Source organism: Leptonychotes weddellii, chromosome 1 (genome assembly GCF_054177405.1).
Source record: "Leptonychotes weddellii isolate Sample4059 chromosome 1, ASM5417740v2, whole genome shotgun sequence".
Classification (NCBI taxonomy): Eukaryota; Metazoa; Chordata; class Mammalia; order Carnivora; family Phocidae; genus Leptonychotes; species Leptonychotes weddellii.
Genome location: NC_138369.1, coordinates 190,294,847 through 190,311,424, shown reverse-complemented (window position 1 = coordinate 190,311,424; position 16,578 = coordinate 190,294,847). Strand labels below are relative to the sequence as shown.

Here is a 16,578-nt window from a genome sequence, read left to right as displayed (position 1 = left end):
CTTAATTTGCATTTTTGTTATGACTAATGATGCTGAGCATCTTTTCATGTGCTCATTTCCTGTCCGTGTATCTTCTCTGATAAGGTATCTTTTCATATCTTTCACCCATTTAAAAAAATTGGGTTGTTTTAATTGAGTATCGAGAGTTCTTTGTGTATTCTGGATACAAATCCAAATATTGGATACAAATGCAAATATTTTCTCCTGGTCTCTGGCTTGTCTTTTCATTTTCTTAAGGGCATCTTCAAAGAAAGTTGGAGGTTCTTAATTTTTTTTAATAAAAATTTATTTATATATTATTTTAGAGTGAGAGAGTGAGAGTGAGAGCAGGGGGAGGGGCAGAGGGAGAGAGAATCCCAAGCAGACTCCCCACTGGGCGCAGAGCCTGATGTGGACGTGGGACTCAATCTCATGATTCTGAGATCACGACCTGAGCCGAAATCGAGTTGGACACTTAACCGAATTCCGCCCCCAGGAACCCCAGGGTCTTAATTTTGATGAAGTTTAACTTATTCTTTTTCTTTTATGAATTGTGCTTTTGGGGTACAAATCTTTGCCGAACTCAAGTTCACAAATATTTTAAATTTGTTTTCCTTTAATAGTTCTATAATTCTGCATCTTACATTCAGGTCTCTGATCCATTTTGGATTACTATTGGCATGCGGCAAGAGGTGGGAGTCCCAGTTCTTGTGTTACGTAAGGCTGCCTGGTTGGTGTGACGCTGTTTGTTGTGAAGGCTCTTTTCTCCACTGGATGGCCTCTGCATCTCTGTTGAAAATCATGACAGTGTATGTGAGGGTGTGGTTTTGGGCTCGCTGTTCTGTTCCATGGATCCATTTTTGTATCATTATGCCAATACCATACTGCATAATAAATCTTTTTTTTTTATTAAAGATTTTATTTATTTATTTGACATAGAGAGATAGAGACAGTGAGAGAGGGAACACAAGCACGGGGAGTGGGAGAGGGAGAAGCAGGCTTCCCACGGAGCAGGGATCCTGATGCGGGGCTGGATCCCAGGACCCTGGGATCATGACCTGAGCCGAAGGCAGACGCTTAACGACTGAGCCACCCAGGCGCCCCTTATACTGCATAATAAATCTTAAAGTCAGGTACTGTTAATCTAATTTTTTCAAAGTTGTTTTGGCTATTTCTAAGTTCTTTTCATTTCCAGATAAATTGAGAATCAGCTTGTCACTTTCTACCAAAAAAAAATCCTGTTGAGATTTTTATTGGGATTGTGTTGTATTGACATTTCATTTGGGGAGAATTGACATTTTAGCAATATTGCATCTTTCAATCCATGAACACGGTATATATGTCCGTTTATTTAGATATTATTGGGAGACAGGGGTCTGTCATGTTTCTTTACGTCTTAAGAGCAGAGGAACTGACCTCCTTTGTTCCCGGCTGTCTTTGCAAGGATGCTTGTATAGTGAGCAAAGGGTGGGTTTGTGTACAAGCATGCAGCAAGGATAATGCTTCCCTCTAGGGCAGAGGTCAGGTAGGCTTACTACCCATTGTGAAAGATCTGGGGTTCCTCTTGTGTCATGCAACCCCCGGCTTGTGCGTGGCCCTGTGGAATTGGGTCTCACCGGACTGGCACAGGTGTGGATGTGGCCGTTGCTGGTGAGTAGTGCAGTTCTTGGTCTTGAACTCCGGAGGCTGGTGCCTCTCTGCCAGCACCTGTGAAACTATAGGCTGCTGACCTCTTAGCTGGCAGGTAGGGTCAGACCCGCATTGCATGATAACCCCTACCCACCAGGGCTGGATGCTTCACCAAACAGCTTTTCTTCTCTTGAGAATGTGGACTAAGGGACCCATGGGATCAAAGCTGGGTCATGGGCCTGACCTATGAGATAACAATCCAGGCTGGTTGTCATGGGCACACGATGGACACCATGCCTGTGGGAAGGGATGGGGTGGTGAGAGGGAGAGGCTAATTAGATGAGAGTACCTGATCCTTCTTGAGTGCCAGTCACTGTTTTAAGTGCTTTACATATAGTTACAGGTTGATTTCTCTCAATACCATGATAAGGTAAATATTATAATTTTTCTTTTATAGATGAGGCAGCTGGAGCACATAGGGGCGAAGTAACTCGTCCCAGGTTATAGAGTCACTGAGTGGGAACCCTGAGAGTTGGGCTCCAGACCCCATCTCTTGGCCACCCTGTTGGACTGCTGCTTTGCAGGAAGCACCTCAGACATGAAGCCTTAGTCCTGGGTGACTTCCTGCCTTTGCCTGCCACTGGGTCGGCTTGGCTTGGCCTTGGAGATGGGTGTCCTGAATCCCTGTGCCTCTCTCTATTTAAGCTAGCTTGCAGCCAGTGATCCTTCAGCACCTTCTGCCAGCTGTTTACTTTCTCATCAAAACAGGGCCTTAGGCTAAATGTTCTCTAGAGCCTCTTTTAGCTCTGGTGCTCCAGAAATTGTCCACGGCTGAGTGAAAGTAGTCATGAGTCTCACTTTGTTTTGTACAGCCCTCTAGATCCAAGTAGCCCAAGAGTGTCAGTTCCTGACTCTCCCCAGAGATGGTGCTCTTTGACCAGGGTGGTGATTCCTGCTTAAACCCTGGGTCACGCACAGTAGGGGACCGTGGTAAAGTTGCCTTAATGCCATTTTTCCCCACTGTGGCATCGGGCTTCCTTGTCCGTGAAGACAGTTGCTTGTTGTTTTGACACGGTGAGCACAGCCCAAACCCTAATAAATCTTTTGCAAGGTTATTTTGCCTGATATCTTTAGAGTTGTTATCACAGTCAAACAAAGACAAAGTCTAGTAAGCCCAGGATGTTTGACCTCTGAATTCTGTATGGAATTACTTCAGCTTAAAAATTGAAATTTGTTATGGAATTTGGTGCATATTTTAGGAGGGTGAATATATATTTTCTTATATAATAGGAAAATAGGAACAAAAATAGCCTCCTGAAAAGTAAGGTGTGTTTTTTGGTGCTCGACGGTGGTGGTGTGATTGTTTTCAGAATTTTAGACTCTTGTAACTGCTTAGAGCTAGGAGAGAATTTGAAAACTGGCTTCTTGTACCCCTTTGCTTTTAGGTAGATCTGCTTTATGAAATATACTAGAGAAATAAAGATCTCGTTTTTAGAAGATCTAGGAAAAAAGATTTAATTACTTCTCTCAATAATGGGGTCCTACTTTTATCAGTTCTTGGTTGGGGGACTTGATGTATTTTAAAGCAGATCGACTTTGGACGCATTTGATTCAGATTAAAATTGCAGATTTTCTACTTGGGAATTCACCTACCCTTTTAGAATCCCACTTTTCTGATCTGCAAAATGAAGATTTCTACCTCAAGGGTCTTAGTGTATATTAACATGCAATCTGCCTGGGCCAACACCTCACAGTCGGTGTTAAATAGGTATCACTTTCCCTTTTTATGCCTCATCTAAATCTTTCATGCTGCAGTGAAAGCTCATTTTCTTTTATTTCCTTTGACCTAAAGGTGGCAAGTTGCTATCAAGTACCTGGACTTCTCGGATCCAGAGTACAGGACCAGTTGCTGTTAATCATCCCTGACTTAATAACTTCATTTCCTTTAACGTTTGTTGATTTCATTTTCCTTCCCTTTGTTCAGCTATGTGGCTGGCTTTTCCCCAGGCTTTCTCCACATTCTTAACATTCCTCTTAGGCTGCAGAACTAGCATAGAACGCCAGCGAATGGCTGACGAGGACAGGGTGTCTTGGGATGATGACCACATGTTATGTAAATGCTAAGGCAAACTAGTATTTTGATCACACTTCTAACTTTTTAGCTCTGTATTTCCTACCATGCTGACAGTGTTGGATAGGAAGGCTTTTGCCTCCCACCTCATAGTTACTCAGTTTGTCTAAGCAATGTGAGACATTGATAGTCCTACCAGGCCTCTGTCCTGAACTCCATACTCACATCTCCAGCTATCTACTTGCTATCTCCACACAGGTATCTGATAGACATTCAGACGTTTCCACATGCACGACCCCTAGCAGGCATCCAGATGGCTCCACGTGGACATCTAATGCACACTGAGACTCAGTGTGTTCAGACTCCATTCCTAATCTTCCCCAAGCTGACCTCTTGTCATGGCCTTCCCATGACCACTCTATTTCGATTTCTCAGGCCTTTAAAAACCTTACAGTGAATCTCATCTCCTTTTCCTTTCACACCCACATCCAATCTGTTAGGAAATCTTGATGGCTCCACTTTGAAAATCTGTCCAGAATCTGACCACCATTTCCCACTCCCAGCTGGCTTTGAGCCTCCCTCATCTTTCCTTTACACAACTCCAGCAGCTTCCTCCAGATCTCCCTACTGTCCATCTTTGTAGGGCATGAATTGGAAGCCAAGGTATGATGGAATGGATCCCAGACCAACTCTCCTTACTGAAAACAGTCAAAATGCTGAGTGAGATGTAAAAAAAATGTAAAAATTTGCTCCTCTGAGCTAGAAAAATGGTAATTGTATCCAAAGCCCATAAGCCAAGTGGAAGTGGGACGCCAGAGAAGTTAAGAGACCTGAGCTAATGCCTGCTTTGAGGACATTTGTCAAAATGACCTTCAGTTTCCGCGGCCTCACAGAGTGTGGGGACAGGAAACAAAGACCAAGTCCCATCCCAGATGAGTAGCCCCGTAGGGACTCCCAAAGGCATTTACCAACATTGCAGGGGTAAACTGAGGATACTCCTCCAACCCTTGGGGACTGCAGGAAAATTGCTTTTAGGGGAGGTCATCGAGAGGACATGACTGCTGGCTGGACCTTGTCAACTGGAGGCTTCTCACCACCCCCCACCCCATCCTTGGAATGTGCATGCTGCTTGTCTTCCCTGCTCACACAAGCTGTCCCAAGGACATAGCCTTGAGATAGAGATGTGGTGTTGAGACCATTTTGATGGTATATATGACTGAACCCCACTTATGGCCTCTATGTAAACTTTCTTTTTTTGAAGATAGAAGTGTTTTTATGTATTTATTTTTTAATTTTTTAGAGTTTTATTTAAATTCTAGTCAGTTAACACAGTGTTATATTAGTTTCAGGTGGTACAAGGTAAGTGGTTCAGCACGTCCATACAACACCTGATGCTCATCACGACAGGTGCACTCCCTCATTCCCATCCCCTGTTTCACCCATCCCCCACCCTCCTCCCCTCTGCTGACCATCAGTGTGTTCTCTGTAGTTAAGAGTCTTTTTTTTTTTTGTCTTTGCTTGTTTGTTTCTTAAATTCCACATATGAGTGAAATCATATGGTATTTGTCTTTTTCTGAGACTGACTTATTTCACTTAGCATAATACTCTCTAGCTCCATCCATGTTGTTGCAAATGGCAAGATTTCTTTCTTTTTTATGGCTGAGTAATAGTCCATTGTGTATATACATATACCACATCTTTATCCATTCATCAGTGGATGCACACTTGGGCTGTTTCCATATTTTGGCTATTGTTGATAATGCTGCTATAAAATACATCAGGGTGCGTGTATCCCTCTGAATTAGTGTTTTTGTATTCTTTGGGTAAATAGCTAGTAGTGCAATTGCTGGATTGTAGGGTAGCTCTATTTTTAAGTTTTTTTTTTTAAAAGATTTTATTTATTTATTTGACAGACACAGTGAGAGAGGGAACACAAGCAGGGGGAGTGGGAGAGGGAGAAGCAGGCTTCCCGCTGACCAGGGAGCCTGATGCAGGGCTCGATCCCAGGACCCTGGGATCATGACCTGAGCCGAAGGCAGATGCTTAACGACTGAGCCACCCAGGTGCCCCTATTTTTAAGTTTTTTATTCTGGTGGGTGAGTGCGGGGACCCACAGGTCTTGTGGCTGGCTGAGACAAGCCTTGTGTGTACGTTCCCTTTGCTTATTAAACCTGCCAGTGGCCGTCCTGGAGTGACCAGTCTTTTTCTGTGGTCTTTCCTTGCCCTCCATCTTCAGGGGCTGATCTCAGGTTACACAGTAAACTCCTAGGAGGTTGTAAACTAACAGTTGTCTGTTTGACCTTTGGTACTGGGTATAGTGGAGGAAGATCTCTTCTGCACCTTTACCACCCTAGGTTGGTGTTCATGCAGCTTTGAAGCCTTAATTCAGACCTCTTGGGTGGTCCTCATTTAGAGAACAGTCTTCTCTGGAGAATTCTTTGACTTGAACTGAGTCCTTAAAAAATTGTTACAGCTAACGTTTTAAGAACCTGAGCTCACATATTAAAAATCACAAAAAACATGGAAAACATCACTAGTGAAATAACAAATAATATAGACTTGCAGAAGTTTTCAGATATAAGAATTATTGGATCAGTATAAAATAAGTATGTTTAATATGTTTCAAGAAATGAAGGGATTACTATATGAGTAAAGAGTAAGAGATTATAGAAACGACCAGGCAGATCTGAAAAAGGGCCAAATAATATTTTTGGAGATAAACAGTGTAATGATTAGAATTATAAATTTATTAGACAATTTAACAGCAGATTATACATAGTTGAAGAGATAATTAAATTGATACGGACATCTGTAGAAATTATCGAGAATGGAGCACAGAGAGATGGAAAATAGGAGCAGATAAGGTGTGGAGTGGAGATGAAGAATGTAACCCATGACCAGCCGGAGTTCTGGGAGGACAGCAGGTGGAAACCACATTTGTTTTTTTTTTTTGTTTGTTTGTTTTTAAAGATTTTATTTATTTATTTGACAGAGAGAGAGAGCACAAGCAGGGCGAGCGGGAGAGGGAGAAACAGGCTTCCTGCTGAGCAGGGAGCCTGATGCGGGGCTCGATCCCAGGACCCTGGGATCATGACCTGAGCCGAAGGCAGACGCTTAACCACCTGAGCCGCCCAGGCGCCCCTAGAAACCACATTTGAAGAGAGAATGGTTGAGAAGTTTGCCAAACTTGTTTACTTAATGTGGGAAGTCCACCTGCTTGTAAGCAGGATGAATGAAAAGAGCTCTCTCCTTGGACACATTGTAATGAAAACCACAGAATCTTAAGGATAGAGATGGTCTTAGAGGCAGGTGGACAGCAAAGATGTGGCTTCAGGGGGTGGCACTTTGGATGCTAGTGGACCCCCCATGGTAACGATGTCCCATCTTATGCTGGGACAGAGTAGCTGCTGACCTGAGTGTGCATGGGTCCTCCCCCCACAGATATTCTTCACAGCAGGGGTGAGATGGACCTGAGACTGTCTCTATAGCCCTACCCAGGGTGTACGTCAGGAAGAGTGTGGTCTCAGATGGCAAGTATGCGAGAGGGAGTGTGAGGGCCAGAGGGAGAAGCAAATGTGTGGGTAAGTCTAAGTAACATGGACCGTATGAAGGAAACAGAAAACCAAAGCAATGGGGTTAGAACACCAGGAGCAGGACAGCAACAGGGCACTGGGTGGAGTGAGGCAGGTCTCTGCTTTATGAATGTGGTCCTGCCCAGGGGTGGCGGAGGGCGGGGGCGGGGGCAGCAGGGACGGCTGACTCCAGACTTCAATGGCTCGGGTGCAGGTTAATGTGTAGATAATAGAAGCAGAATGTACACCCGTAAGTAACATGAATACAGGCTAAACTGGAATGTTGAAAAGTAATTCAAAAGGTGGTGAGAGAGAGAAAACAAAAAACAATAGGATAAGAGAAGTGACCAGCCCAGGTGTGCGTGCAGTTACAGGAACTGTAAATGGGCCCCATGACCCACTTAAAACATAGTAATGTCAGGGGCGCCTGGGTGGCTCAGTTGGTTAAGCAACTGTCTTCGGCTCAGGTCATGATCCTGGAGTCCTGGGATCGAGTCCCGCATCGGGCTCCCTGCTCAGCTGGGGGTCTGCTTCTCCCTCTGACCCTCCCCCCTCTCATGTACTCTCTCTCATTCTCGCTCTCTCAAAATAAATAAATAAATCTTTAAAAAAAAAAACAAAAAAACATAGTAACGTCAGACTGTGTTTGAGACAGTCATTGACAAAATTTATGTTTATAGTGATTCCAGCTAGGACTTGAGACTACATAAAGGCTGAGAGTAAAAGGAAAACATACCAGGCAGATTCTTATCAGTTCATCAGAAGGATATAACAATTGTGAATTTATATATATGCACTTCCTAATATAGTCTCAAAATAGAAGAAAAAACTATAGAGTTTTGGGTTATAAAGCAGGTCTCAACAAATTTCAGATGATCAGAATCATGTGGAATATCTTCTTTGACCGCAGTACAGTGAAGCTGGAAATTAGTGACCAAAAAATTAGTAGAATCCCACATCTAGAAATTAAGTAACCCATAAGTAAAAGAAGAAATCATAATAGAAATTAGATATTTTGAACTGAACAATAAAGATATTACATATCAAATGGTGAAATGCATCTAAGTATTTAGTAGAAATTTTATTAGTTTAAGGAGGAAGGCAGAAAATTAATGAGCTGAACATCTACCATAAAGATTTTTTAAAAAGTTGAAACAACCCAAATACAGTACAAGGAGGAAAATAGAAAAGTAGAAATGAACAGGCTATTACTAGCAGGTTCCATAGCAGGTTTGAGCTGGTGGTGGAAAGCATCAGCAAACTGCAGGCTGGACCAACAGAGACCATCTGGTCTGAGGGATAGAAACAGAAAAGAGTGAAAAAAGTGCTGGAAGCTCAGAGGCCTGTGGGACACTGTGGAGCATACCAGTATGTGCAGAGTCCCTAAAGGAAATACGAGAGAGAAAGGAAAAGAAAAAACTATTTGAAGAAATGTCTGAAAACTTCCTCACGTTGATGAAGAACAGTCTATACATCCGAGAAGTACAGTGCACTCCAAGCGGGGTAAACACAGATTTACATCTAGACGTATCACAGTCGAACTGCTCATATTTGAGACAAAGAAAACATCTCGAAATCAGCAAGGAATCCACAACAAGATGAACAGCTCTCTGCTCTTCAGAAACAGTGGTCCTAATGCAGGGGGATGATCTGTCAAAGTTCTGAGAGTTAAGACTATAGCAAGAATTCTGTGTCCAGCTAAACGATTCTTCAAAAGTGGAGGTGAGCCACAAGCTGGATAAACAAATACTGAGGCATTTTATTGCTAGCAGACCTTCTTTGCCAGAAAGGGAGTTCTTCAAGCTGGGAGAACACGACAGCAGGACATAGCCCTGATCCTTGCTGGGTGCTGCGTGGGACACACGGGGACGGCTGGGGTTTCAGAGCGGCTCTCTGTCCAAACTGCTGCCTGAGAGACTTGTAGCAAAAATTAGAGGTCTTCTCCCACTCCTGGGTATTTACTGAAAAGAACTAAAAACAGGATCTTGAAGAGCTACTTGTACATCCATATTCATGGCAGCGTGACTTACAAGAGCCGAGATACGGAGGCAACCAAAATGCCCATCGGCTGAATGGACAGAGGAGAGGTGGGGTACACACAGTGGGACCTTGCTCGGCCACAGAACAGAAGGACACCCTGACCCCTGCGGCAACATGGTTGAAGCTTGGGGACATGATGCTGAGTGAGCTAAGCCGGTCCCAGACCGATTCTGCAAGAGTCCACTCATAGGAGGTATGCGAAACAGTCATGCTCAGAAACCAAAAGTAGAATGCTGGGCGCCAGAGGCAGGGGAATGATTCACGGGAACACACTGTCAGATTTACAAGATGAACAGAATCCTGGAGACAGACGGACAGTGGGGATGGTGGCACAAGAGTGTGTGAATGGACTTAGCACCACGGACCTGTACCCTTGAAAATGGTTAACAGGTAAGTTTTACCACGATAAAAAAATAAAACATTTCAAGTGTCAGCTGTAGAAGTATAGTAAAACCACATGGGAAGATAGTTGTAGTAGATCGTTGCCCAGAGAAAGTAGCTTCCCCAAACTGTGTAAACATGACCTGATTTGTGTGAGGCATACATACGTAAAATGGCCTATTAAAAAACCCCACAACTTTGACTCCCGCTCATCTATCCGTGTTTGCTGCTCCTGCCCGTCTTCGAAGGCTCAGCCCAGGTCCTGCCTCGTGGGAGCCTTCGGCTGCGGCCCTAGCCCACAGTGTGCTCGTGTTCCTTTGGTTTCCGTTTTACTTGGAGACAATTTAACATTTTCATGTTCTTTTGTTTCACAAATGCCAGTTATCTCCAACTAGACCTAAGGGTTTTTTTTGGTAAGAACCAGATCTTAGTTTTCTTTGGAATTCCTGTGATCATAATCCTGCCTCTCCCAGTGCCCCTCAGCTGTGGCCTTGGGCCCATGAGCCATGGAAGCAGCCCTGCGCAGCCCAGCATCACTGGGAGCTGGGGTCTGGTTTCCCTCAGGCCATGGCTGCCCTGCCCTCGGGGCTCATCTTGCCTCCATCCAGGGTCTGCATTCCAGTTCTCCGCCAGCCTGAGCCCTAACTGGATCTCAGGCTCTTCTGAATCCATGCCACCTTTTGCCCAGCCTCTGGGGCTCTTTGCCATGGCCTGCAAGCAGTTAGCTACCCACATGTGGCCCAGCATCGTCAGCAGACCCCTCCTGTTCTGCACACTCCTCAGGGTGAGCAGACAGCCTAGACTGAGACTGGTGGTGGCCTGATTGGCCCCTGGGCTGGGAAAGTTAGCCCTAGACTTAGTTTCTTTGGGGCTATCACCCTGTTTGCCCGTTTTGCTCCTGTCCTCTTCCCCTGGAGCAGGCCTTCTGCACGGGCCACCAGTCAGCGAGGGACCCGGCAGTGCCAGGTGATGATCTCCATGATGGGAGTGTGAGTGGATCAGGCCAGAGTCTTCCTTGCGGACTTCTCTGGCTAGAGCTGTGAACAAGGCCACTCAGGGCCACGGAACCACTACTAGGCGCAGGTCTGTGCGGCCCATGGCAGTGTTCCTGGAGGAAGGCCATCTGTGCTGTCCATCACTGAAGCCACGGTAGAGGTGCTGAGACAAGAGACGCCAGCAGGAACCCAGCAGTTGGTCTGCTTCATCCTGTCCTTCCAAGTCCTGGTTCTTTAGCTTTTTCTCAAATTTCAAGGTACTCTGGAAGCGTCTGTGAATCACTCGTCTTGTTTTTCTTCAGTTAGTTCAAGCCTTGTTTTCCTTTCGGTCAGGGCCGTGTACCTCCCTCCTCCAGCCCACACCCTGATTCCACTTCATCTTCTTCCGTGACACCTGTCACCTTTGACAGAAAGCAGTTTCCCTCCTCATTCTTGGTGGTGGTTTGCTATCTGTCTTCCACACCAGAATGAAAGCTCTAGAGGGCAGGGATCTTCGTTTGCCTCGCAGATGGAACCCGGCACCTTTAACACATAGGAGGTGCTCAAAAATACGTCTCAACTGAAGGAATGAAAGACCAGTTGGCATGAAGCTGTATATCATCTCAGGGATGAAAAGCCATTGTTTAAAATTTGGTTATATCACAGAGAAGATGGAGGATTGGGTTGTATGTCTCTGGGTTATGTACACAGAGGGAGGTTGAGAGGTTTGAAGGCTAGGGAAAGTTATTTTCTCTTGCAGTTTGTCTTTAAATGGTGACTTTTCTGGCATAAAAGTAGGTTACTAAAATGTGAAATCTGCTTCATTTTTAGTGGTTTGTTTTAATATAGGCCCCTAATACTAGAATAATTTTCATGATCATTCTTTCCGTATGAATTCTGTGTTCGTCTTTAAGAAAAGACATCACTGAATATTCTCCATCAGCTCATTAATGAGGGATCTGGTGCTTAGGGTTATTGCTCTTTTATCAGACTATGAAACCTCAGCGGATGAGATTGCTCACCTGATTTGCAGGCCTCCCAGCTGTGAACACTCTCTTGATGACATTAGTTATGTGGCCTCTTGGAAGCCATTTATATTCAGAAGTCAAAAGAAACCCTTTAGAAGGTAAAAACTGGGGAGTTAGTGTTTACCAAATATTTGTTGGGTTATATTTCTTGGACACAAGTATAACATTGTAAGTGCTACAATTGTGGAGGAAAAGTTTGTGTCCCAAGGTCGTATGGTTCCAATAGAGAGAGGTCCTGGCTGGACCAGCAGATACTGGGCCAGAGCGCCCTCTAGTCTTGCAGGCCTCATACCCCCAGCCGGAGTGTCCCAGCAGGCCACAGAGACCTATGTAGAGTAGAGCCATTGTCAGGGCACCAGATGCCATTGTGACTTCAACCCAGGAACAGCCCAGAAGGCAGGGACCCCCCACCCCCCTGCCCCTGCCAGTTTAATCTGGGAAGGTGCCCCTTAGAGCTCTGCTCACATTGCTGCGGGGTCCAGGGCTCTTCAAAGTCCTCTCTCATGCTGGGTCAGGTCCTAGCACTCTGAGATTACTGTCCCTTTCGTGCATGCCATAAAACTGGGCGCTGGGCGGGTCACAGTGTAACACAGTTCCCGGCCTGGTGCAGCTGGGATTCAGAACCACATCACCTTTCTTCTGTCATGTATTTGGTTGTGTCTACGTATCCAGGACTCTGTGGACAGCTTATCCAGCCCCTTTGTCTTCTTCCTTGTATCTAATTATTCAGGGCTTTAGTCTCCCTTTTATGGATCCTGTGACACAGAGAAAGAGATCCTAAACTCCAGTAAGGGCTTTTGTGGAAGAAAAAAAAGAAAGAAAGAAATCACCCACCTCCCCCTGTGCCCTGATAGTCACGCTTGGGTCTCTATTCCTAAAGGTTGTAATTTAGTTGATTGGGAATGGGGCACAGGCTATCTGGGTGTTCACACCTGCCCAGTTCCCTTTAATGTGTGAGGCAAGTTGGAGGGTTAGTGTGCTGAGGCAGTCGTACAATCCTGTCATCGTGTGAGTGATTGGTTTCAGCTTCAGGCCTTCAGCTGGTCTGTGCATGGCACCCATCTGTCCACAGTCACTGGTCCACAGGTGGATGCAGGAGTGAAGTAGGCCCATCCAGACCCCAAGGATGGTGGAGAGGCTTCTCCCTCACTGGATAGGAACAAGGACGCACATTGTAGCTCAGCGTGAGGGAGGAGGGCAGCGTATAGGTGATTCTCTGGAGGGCAGGACGGAGAGAAGAACCAATCCAGGCCTTTGATGATGTAACCGAGCCACTGAATCCAGCCCAGCTTCTGCACTTGACAAGAGATGGAAGGATTCTTACTGCTCAAGCCAGTTTGAGCTGCAGTCTTATACTTCCGGCTGAACTATTCTGACGCACTGTTCTGTAGTAAATCCAGTAAAATTTCCTAAATCGGGCCCAAGTTTCTCCATATGCAGAGTGAAGGCATATACAGAAGGTGCACTAGTTGGAGGTAACATCTACATTTGCTTGAAAACACACCCTGCCAGCACCATCTTACCTGCTTTTCTGTTCTTGACAAAGTGTGCAGTATGGAATCAAATAGAGAAGTCCACAGAGCCTCCGCATGTGCGAAGTGGAGGTGGAAGGAAGAGGTGCAAATCCTACTTGTTAGTTGGGTCTTGAGCCAAGTTTGGTGAGCAGCCTGTGCTCCCGGTCTCCATCTGTAGAACAGTGACGTTGGCACGAGCTTCAGAGCGCCTACGAGAGCTCAGCCCTCGGACCTCGAGTGGCCAGCGCAGGACCTGGGTGGGGAGGCAGAGCCACACGGAGTCACCAGCATTTGTCCATTTTTGACCTATAATAATGGTAGCTGTTATGGTCTCAAGAGTGAGTGAAAGTTGGGAATGAGGATGTCATCAGGATAATTAAAAGCATTATTTTGGCTTCAAATAATGTTCAGTGAAGTTTCTTTTCAAGCCGAGTTAGCTGTGTTTAACTTCATTTCGCACGACAGTAAACATCAGCCAAAAAAGTAACTTACGTGTTTAATTTTCAAGACTATGCACAGAGTGCTTAACTCTTAGGAACATAGATCATAATTATGTCATTCTTTAAGAAGTTTAGCATCACTAGGGCAAGGCTGTCATCTGTGAGGTTGGGTAGTGGAGGGTTGCCTTCTATAGGATTTTTTTTTTTTAAGATTTTATTTATTTGTCAGGGGGAGAGGGAACACAAGCAGAGGGAGAGGAAGAGGGAGAAGCAGACTCCCCACGGAGCAGGGAGCCGATGCGGGGCTCGATCCCAGGACCCTGGGATCATGACCTGAGCCAAAGGCAGATGCTTCACCGACTGAGCCACTTGGGCACCCGCCTTCTGTATGATATTGTAAAATATGTGTGACTGGCTTAATATTTAATCCCTGGTAACCCACGTCATGTTTGTGTTGTGAACAGCAAGGGAAGCCGATACGAATACAAGACCTTACCTGAGCGCTTGCTGCATGGCAGCCACTGACTTAGGCCCATACTCCCCACATCTGTGTAGTCTCTCCAGCAGATCTGTTTTACACAGAAAGACACTAGGGCTCGTGGAGGCGTGGAGGCTCTCCGGGGCCCCACAACCAGGGAGTGAGGCGCTTTAGCAGAGCTGATTCAGATGCATGGTTGTGGGCAGGGTGAATGCTGTGGACAGTCACGAAGGTACAAAGCAAGTGGCAAACCCTCAACTTCTTGTCCACGTAGAAATGTAAGTCACTGAGCTCTGGGCCCAGGAGGACGGTGGCCCACATCCGATGTTGCTATCCTTACATGAAATTGGACATGGGAATCTGGAAGTGACTTTCGAGTTATGATGTAAATCCCCCTAGGACCTGCCACTGGCTTTCAGCCTGCCCTAATTTTGGCTGCTCTTTCAACTGTGGAGAGGAGAAAAGATGCCTTTAGGGATTTTCCTCCACAGCAGGATCCTAACAGTCCATTCAGCGGAGGTGCGCTTTTCACTTATTTGGCGGGGTACCTTGACAGCAGTGTTTCATTTTCTTTTGGCCCGAAGAGATTTTCCCCATGGTAGAACTGCGGTGATACGTGTGGAAGCACTGGCAAGTGCCCGTTGTGTTTACCACTGTCATTGGGGAAGCGTCGGGCCTTCTGGAGCCCGCACTGCAGTTGTCCTGCAGCAGTCGGGTGGTGGCCGTTCCTCCCATCTTGCCGCTGGAGACCTGCAGCATTTTCTCCAGTTCCTGAAAGAGTCTAGAGCCCAAAGGAAGGGTGTAGTTCTCATGGCAGGCTTAGGACTTCTCCATGGAAATGCGCAGGCTTTGAACTCAGTTGGGAAGGGCCAGAGCCACAGCCCCGAGGAGGGTGAGGTGGGCACGCGTGCGGACGAGGCGTTGCGGGTCCGTGTGCTATGACCTCTGTCTGTGGCTGACTGCCTGTGACCAGGGTTGTGTTATAAATACAGGGTAGCTTTGAAAAATACCAAATCCTAGAGGTCCAGACAGTTTGAGTTCCGATTATTAAATCAGAAGCAAATACGAACAGTCTGTTTTAAAAGCATAGTGGGAACTCCGTTAGAAGCAAGGAAGGGGAAGGAAGGCCTCATGTGCTCCTGCATTTCTGCTCCCCTCCAGTGCACCATGGGCCCTTCAGGCCCAGGAGCAGAGGGAGTAGAGAGGCCTGCCAGAGCTTTGTGTGTCTGCCCGCTGGTCTGGCTGGCCCTCCTCAGCACCCCTAAGCAGGAGAGGAGAGGCAGCGGCTCTGATTCGGCCACATTCCAGCAGTCCCAAGGGTGAGGCGAGGCAGTGGGGACCGAGCTGTGTTCGGCGGATTGCTGGCTTCGTCCTCAATTCTTGTAACTGTGGGATCCTCGAGGGATGGGTGTGTGTATGTTGGGGTGCAGGAGGATTAAGAACCATTGCTCTCAAGGTAAAGACCCAACCTGCAGATCTATTGGGTGTCTTCAGAGCAGTCAGCTAGGGTGTGCCAGCTGATGGATAGGATGCTAGATTGGTTTCTGTCAGATCTCCATGCTGAATAGATTGATGGCTTGAAAGGGCATGGCAAAGTGACTGCAGTGTTTTCCAGGGGAAGGCTTGGTGATGGCAGTCTGCTAAGAAACCTGCCCGGCCCATGGTCTGGGCTTCCTCCCTCTTTGAGGGCCCAGGAATGCTCTGGATAATGAAAGGCTGCCTTGGGGTGTACTCAGTCACAGAAACTGAGGTTTGTAGGACAAGGGTGCTAATGGAGTCCTTGATCTCAGGGCAGTCACTGCTAGTGACTAGGACCCTTTTGTCCCCATCCAGAACACCTTCCTCATTTCTGACTCTTTAGCAAACCAAACAACCCATTGCAGAGTTGCCTCGAAAGCATGGGAACCAGAGCCAAGGGAAGGATGTGCAGAGTGTGTAGGCAGATGACCTGAGAAGCCTGGGGGGTCTCCTTTGTCCCTCAGCATGGCGCTTGGCTCCAGTGGTAGGCCTGTATCCTGTGCCTTCTAAGCATGCTCTTCGGCACTGCCTCTCTGTGACCTCTTGCCCTGCACGAGCCCAGACAGCCCTCCAGTCACACAGTCTGCCTCACCCGGGAGGTCATGCCATCTGCCCTGTCCCTGCTTCACACACAGCCGTGACCTGTGGTTTGAAGCCCATTGTGTCCGATCGGCATCTCTCAGATGAATGAAGGAAATTGGTCTGGCCTCTGGAGACTGCAGCAAGTTTTCCAACCTTCTAGCCACGTATTTTCTTTCTTTTTTTTTTTTTTTAAAGATTTTATTTATTTATTTGACAGAGAGAGACACAGCGAGAGAGGGAACACAAGCAGGGGGAGTGGGAGAGGGAGAAGCAGGCTCCCCGCAGAGCAGGGAGCCCGATGTGGGACTCGATCCCAGGACCCTGGGATCATGACCCGAGCCGAAGGCAGTCGCTCAACCGACTGAGCCACCC

The 16,578-nt window shown here is 46.5% G+C and overlaps 1 protein-coding gene across 3 annotated transcripts in view; it reads left to right on the top strand.

Moving 5' to 3' along the window:
• Positions 1-16,578, top strand: part of HSF2BP (heat shock transcription factor 2 binding protein) — an 82,249-nt gene that overhangs the window by 60,883 nt on the left and 4,788 nt on the right. The window lies entirely within an intron of this gene.